Source organism: Odocoileus virginianus, chromosome 3, assembly GCF_023699985.2.
Source record: "Odocoileus virginianus isolate 20LAN1187 ecotype Illinois chromosome 3, Ovbor_1.2, whole genome shotgun sequence".
NCBI lineage: Eukaryota > Metazoa > Chordata > Mammalia > Artiodactyla > Cervidae > Odocoileus > Odocoileus virginianus.
In genome coordinates, this window is record NC_069676.1 from 15180643 (window position 1) to 15187907 (window position 7265).

A 7265-nucleotide genomic window follows, 5' to 3' on the forward strand; every position below is an offset into this window, starting at 1 on the left:
CGTGGGTAGGGGTGTTGGTGTCGATGATTTCCTGGTTTCCATGGGAAGCACGCCCTGTGGCCAGGGTCTCCAGGAGCCTGATCTTCCAGGCTCTTCTTCTTGGGCCATCCTCATGCAAACTGTCTCAGTGCCTCACTGCCTCCCCTGTCTTCATCCACACAGCTGAGATTAGGGTGAGGTGAGTGAGGCATTCTGCCTGACAGCTCAGTAGTCAAAGTGAATAAACCTTGAAATACGTTTCACGCATAACACTGTGTAAATTTAAGGTGTACCACGTGGTAATTGGACATATTGCTCTATTGTAACATGATTGCCATTGTAGCAATATTTATACCTCTGTCACTATTACTGGGGCTTCCCAGGTAGCGCTAGTGGTAAAGAACCTGTCTGCCAATGCAGGAGACTTAAGAGATGCAGGTTTGATCCCTGGGTGGGGAAGATCCCCTGGAGGAGGGCATGGCAACCCACTCCAATATTCTTGCCTGGAGAATTCCATGGACAGAGGAGCTTGGTGGGCTACAATTCATGGGGTCCAAAGAGTTGGACACGACTGAAGTGACTTAGCACGAACACACATCACTATCATTATCACCTCTTCCATTATTATCATTTCTCTTTAGTGGTTAGAATAATAAAGGTCCAGTCTCAGCAAATTTAATGATTACAGTATTGTTGTCTATATGCTCTAGACTGTGCATTAAATCTCTAGAGCTTATCAAGTAAATAATATTTCAGTGCAATGTTTTTTGTTGTTTGTTTTGGGTTTTTTTTTTTTTGGTCACACCATGTAGCAGGTGGGAACTTAGTTCTTTGACCAGGGATTGAACCCACTCCCCCTGCAGTGAAAGCAGGGTCCTAACTGTCAGAGAAGTCCCACTGCAATGACTTTAATTAAGAGTGTTTTCTGTACCATACTATTCACCCTTTAGAAGTGTATAGTTTGGAGGCTGTTAGTATATTCCCGAGGTTGTACAGCCATCACCCCTGTCTCCTCCAGAATTGTTTCATCATCCCAGAAAGAAACCCCGTACCCATAGACATCATTCTGTATCCCTCCCTACCCTCAGCTCCTGGCATCAATGCATGTAAAAAAATCAACATTAATGCAAAAAATTCCATGATACACCAGGTGTCAAATTTTAAGATGCAATTTTTCAGTTGTTCAGACTGTTGTTCAGTCAGTACGTTGTGTCTGACTCTTTGCAACCCCATGAACTTTAGCCTGCCAGGCTCCTCTCTCTGTGGGATTATCCTGGCAAGAAGACTGAAGTGGGTTGCCATTTCCTCCTCTAGTGGATCTTCCAGACCCGGGGATCAAATCCAGGTGTCCTGTGGCTCCTTCTCTGGCCCATGAAATGCTGAGTCACTTTAGTCGTGTCTGACTCTTTGGAACTCACGGGCTGGAGCCCGCCAGTCTCCTCTGTCCATGGGATTCTCCAGGCAAGAGTACTATAGTTGGTTGCCATACCCTCCTCCAGGGGATCTTCCTGACCCGGGGATCGAACCTGCATCTCTTATGTCTCCTGCATTGGCAGGTGGGTTCTCTACCACTGAGCCACCTGAGCAGCCTGGTATCATCCTCAAAGGAGTGAAAAGTGGTTTGGGGATATGTGCACAGACATACATAGACTGTTTATGTTTAGATCTAGTAGATACATACTGGTTCTGAGGCATTAAACTTTTATACAGGGCAATTAAAAAATGTCTAAAAATGATTGCTCCTTAACGTGTAATAATGAAATAAAGTTTGAGCACCTCTGATCTAGTAGCAGCCACTACTCAGATTTTTTTTCTGAGAACTTCCAGAGATATTCTAGGCATTTTCAAGCAAATACTTACATTTCCATTTATTCATTTTTTAAAATTACATTTATTCATTTTTTAAAAAAAGATTGATTGATTGATTGATGGCCACGCTGGGTCTTTGTTCTGCACACGGCCTTTTTCTAGTTGTGGCAAGTGGGGGCTCCTCTTCATTGGGGTGTGCAGGCTTCTCGTGGCAGTCGCTGCTCTCGTAGAGCGCAGGCTCTTGGCGCTTGGGCGTCAGTAGTTGTGGTACCTGGGCTCGGTAGTTGCGGCTCATGGAGGCAGTTGTTCTGAGGCATGTGGGAATCTTCCTGGACCCAGGATTGAACCTGTGACCCCTGCATTGGCAGGTAGATTCTTAACTGCTGGACCACCAGGAAAACCCCTTCTTTATTGACTTATTTTTCTAGCATAAATGGTCACAAACCATCCCGCGGCCTTCTTTTTTTCCACTTAGAGTATATCTTGGTGAACACTCCATGTCAGTGAACAGAGCTTGCTGGTCCCTTTCTTAGAGTAATGTAGTATTCCTCCATGTTTGAATGAAATTTATGTTCTCATGGATGTGTTCTCATGGATGCTCACATAATGTTGGCAACACATGATGCTATTTCCAATGGTTTGCCACAATAAAGTGCTGCAGTGTGTGATGGACAAGTGCATTTGCATCATTTCACATACAAGTGATTGCATCTGAAGGAGAAATTCCTAGAAATGTGATAACTGGCTTGGAAGGTGTGTGCATTTGTCATTTAGGTAGATATTACCAGTTCTGCATAGAGTCTGTACCAGTTTCCTTCTTCATCATCAGAATAAGAGAGTGCCAGTTTCCTCAGAACTTCACCAACAGGAGGTGTTATCAAGCCCCTTGATCTTTGCCCATCTGATGGGTTAAACATCGTATTGTGGTGTAGTTTTAATGTTCACTTCCCTTATGAAGTTGAGAATCTTCTCTTGTGACTAAGAACCATTTGTTTCTCTTCCTTTGTGAGCTCAAAGTTCATATCCTTTGTTAACATTTTTGTGGACTGTTGTGATATTTTTCTTATTGTTTCTAAGAGTTCTTTATATATTAAGGACATTGTCCCTTTGTGTTATGTCCCTTTGTTTATTGTTTGTCATTTGCCTTTTAAGATTTTATTATTTTTGAATTGTCCTTTGTCTTAACATTGTTCAGGGTGATTTTTACCAGAATTTTTTTTTGATGTTTACATGAGATAACTGTTTTAGTTATTCCTTTTATGGCATTGGAGCTTTGTGTTATACTGATAAGGAGGGCCTTCCTTTGATAAGATAGGAGGTGGAAAGGAGCATTCTGAGTAGAGGGAATGGCAGGTGCAAAGATCCCGAGGTTTGTAAATCAGGGTTCTCCAGAGAAGCAGAACCAACAGGATGTGTGCATAGAGACGGAGCATCATTTTAAGGAATTGACCCATGTGGTTGTTCAGTTCAGTTGCTCAGTCGTGTCCGACTCTTTGTGACCCCATGAATCGCAGCACGCCAGGCCTCCCTGTCCATCACAAACTCCCGGAGTTTACTCAAACTCATGCCCATCGAGTCGGTGATGCCATCCAGCCATCTCATCCTCTGTCATCCCCTTCTCCTTCTGCCCTCAGTCCCTCTCAGCATCAGGGTCTTTTCCACTGAGTCAACTCTTCGCATGAGGTGGCCAAAGTATTGGAGTTTCAGCTTCAGCATCAGTCCTTCCAATGAACACCCAGGACTGATCTCCTTTAGGATGGACTGGTTGGATCTCCTTGCAGTCCAAGGGACTCTCAAGAGTCTTCTCCAACACCACAGTTCAAAAGCATCCACTCTTCGGTGCTCAGCTTTCTTTATAGTCCAACTCTCACATCCATACATGACCACTGGAAAAACCATAGCCTTGACTAGACGGACCTTTTTTGGCAAAGTAATGTCTCTGCTTTTTAATATGCTATCTAGGTTGGTCATAACTTTCCTTCCAAGGAGTAAGCGTCTTTTAATTTCATGGCTGCAATCACCATCTGCAGTGATTTTGGAGCCCAAAAAAGTAAGTCTGACACTGCTTCCACTGTTTCCCCATCTATTTCCCATGAAGTGATGGGACCAGATGCCATGATCTGAGTTTTCTGAATGTTGAGCTTTAAGCCAGCTTTTTCACTCTCCCCTTTCATCATGTGGTTGTGGAGGCTGACATATCCAAAATCTGCATGATGGGCCAGCAGACTAATGACCTTGGAAGAGCTGCAATTTGATCTGAAGGCAGTCTGCTGAAGAATTCCTCTTTTCTTGGGGGCAGTCAGTCTTTGTTTCCCTAGACTGATTAGATGAGACTCACCCACATTATTGGGGGGGATAATCTGTTTTGCACAAAGTCTGCTGATTTAAATGATAATCTTATCTAAAAAAACAACCTCCCCAGCAACATTTAGATTGGTCTTTGAAAACCTCTGGGCATCATGGTCTCGCCAAGTTGACACATAAAATAAGCCATCACAAATCTACCCAATGTCAACCTGATACACACAAACTTCTTAAACCATACTTAATCTGCAAAGAAAGGCAGTAACAAGATGATACTTCCGCCTAGTATGATAAAACTGTCCCGCAAATGACTGAAAACATGCTAACCCTTGCCTCAGAAGAGGAGATGAAGTCCTTGAGTGATGTTTACCCTTCTCTTTGATTTCCTAATTTAAAACTATGATGTAGGGGCTTCCCTGGTGGGTCATTGGTAAAGAATTCACCTGCCAAGACAGGAGACATAGGTTCAGTCCCTGGTTTGGAAATATCCCACATGACGTGTAGAAAGTAAACCTACGGACCACAACTACTGAGCCTGTGCCCTGAGCCTGGGAGCTGCAACTACTGAAGCCCGCAGGCCCTGGAGCCCGTCCGCAGCAAGAGAAGCCGCCGCAACGAGAAGCCTGTGTACCACCACCAGAGCAGCCCCTGCTCCACACCACGAAAAGTTCGTGCGTGGCGACGAAGCCACAGCACAGCCAAAAATAAACGAATAATTAAAAAATGCTACCATGTGAAATTAATGACACTTAAACACTACGCTATAAAGTCAACACATCTACGTTGCATGAAATGGAAATAAAAAGGGAGGAAAACAAAGGTATTTGCTTAATTTGTATACCTGCGTCTCCCACAGCTCCTGTATTGCAGTTGGATTCTTTGCCATCTGAACTGCCTGGGAAGCAATTATATGTGTAAATTTGTACTATCCACACATATTCATAACAAAACAGGGGAGAAATTCTCATGACAATCATAGTCATTTCTTGGGTAACTCGTCATGTGGTTGGAGCTGGTATTTATAGCTACCTTCCGAGCCACCCTTGGTACCAAATTTCTCTTAGTCACCTGGCGTTGCTGTAGCAAAACACTTAGCAGATTATGTGGCCTAAACCTCAGACATTTATTTTCTCACAATTCAAGACTGAGACATCGGCAGGGCTGCTTTCTTCTGAGGCCTTTCTCCTTGCCTTATAAGATGGCTGTCTTCTCGTTGGGTCCTCACAGGCTCTTTTCTCCAAGTGGTATAATAATTTCTCTCTGTTTTTAAGGTCTCTAGCCATATTGGACTAAAGCCCACCCTAATGGCCTTATCTTAATTATATCTTTAAAGGTCATATCTCCAAACACAGTCATATTCTGGGGTGCTGGGGTTAGGGTTCCAACATATGACTTTGCTGGGTTGGGGGGGGTTGTCACATTGCAGGCCACGAAAATACCACCTTTGAGGAACAAAAACGTGACTGGTGTGGTAACAATGAAGATGTACTCAGTCATGTATGACCTCTTTGCAACCCCATGGACTGTAGCCCGCCAGGGTCCTCTGTCCGTGGAATTCTCCAGGCAAGAATACTAGAGTGGGTTGCCTCCTCCAGGGGAGCATCCTGACCCAGGGATAGAACCCCTGGCTCTTGCATTGGCAGGCGGGTTCTTCACCACTAGTGCCAACTGGAAGCCCAGAAGGAGAAGTTGCTGGGAAAGAAAGCCAAGGAAAAGTTTGGAGAGGTTGGCAGAGGGTTCAGAGCTGTCGTGAGAACTCGGTTTTTTGTTTTCCACCAGAGTGTTTTAAGTTGCACTTTGCAAAAATCCTCTGCAAGGTCTTCTTGAAGGTGAGAGGGGTGACCGAGGCGCCAGTGAGGAGGCTCCCCTGATCTTCCAAGTGAGCAATGAAGGGACCTGGGCTGGGGTGCGAAGGAAGGAAGTGGGTGGTTTTGAAGCCACAAGAAGGAAAGGACTGGAACTTTCCTGGTGGTCCAGTGGTTAGGAATCCACCCACTAATGCCGGGGACATGGGTTTGATCCCTGGTTGGGGAAGATCCCACATGCCTTGGAGCAACAGAGCCCGTGAGCTGCAACTACTGAGCCACGCTCTAGAGCCTGTGCTCCATAGCAAGAGACGTCACTGCGGTGAGACACCCATGTGCTGCAGCCTGAGGGCAGCCCAGCTCGCTGCAACTGGAGAAAGCCCACGCAGAGCAACAAAGACCCATAAATAAATAAACTACTTTAAAAAAAAAAAAGCAGGGAAGGACTTGGGGAACAGATATCAGCCAGTGGGAAACTGATGGACAGTGATCAACCCACCTTCTCTGGTAGAACCTTCCAAGGAGGGTTTGGTAGGCTGAGACTGCATTTGTTGTTCACTGTGGTTTCCTTAGATTTGAGCAGAATGCCAGACATGTAGTGGGTGGCCAGTGAATGTTTCTGGACTGGATGCATGAATGACTTAAAACCAGAAGTGGGAAAATTTGATGATGTTGGGTTTGGGAGAGAGTAGACTCCAGGGATGCTCGTGCGCCTGAGGTAGGGGGAACTCAGAGTCTCTGTTGCCCTCAGTGCTCTGAATTGAGGGTGGCAAGCAGAGTGCAGAGGTTTACCTAAGACTTCTGGGAGGAATTGTGATTTCTAACAGATTTGAAGTAGTGAGCTCCCCGTTCCCAGGAGTATGCAAATGGGAGGGGCACATTTCCAGAGGGTTGTAGATAGAGCAAATCTCTGTCCCAGGGAAGATTTGGAGCTGGGAGAAGCTTAGTCTGGTCTAAATGAAAGTCTTCTGGGTTTCCCAGCAGCCCAAGGGTCGTGGAGATTTCTGCATCATCACTTTCTGTGGTTTCTGAGACTCAGCCTGTCCCACATCCCTTCTCTCTGTATGTGTGTGCCTGGCAGTGCCCTGATATTGTGGTGTGGGTGGGTCTAAGGTGCCAGGTTTGCTGCAGTCATTGTGGTTCTAAATTCCGTGCTGCGCTCCCCAGTAGCCTTGTGTTTGGACGTGCTGCCCCCTGGTGGGAAGAATGAGCAGTTCCCCTCACCGCTTCCTAACCTCTTGGGAGTTCCCTGGTGGTCAGGTGGCTAAGACTCTGCCTGTAGTCCCAAAGCAGAGGGCCACAGGTTCGATCCCTGGTCAGGGAATTAGGTCCCACATGCTGCAACTAAGACCCGGTGTAGCCAAATAA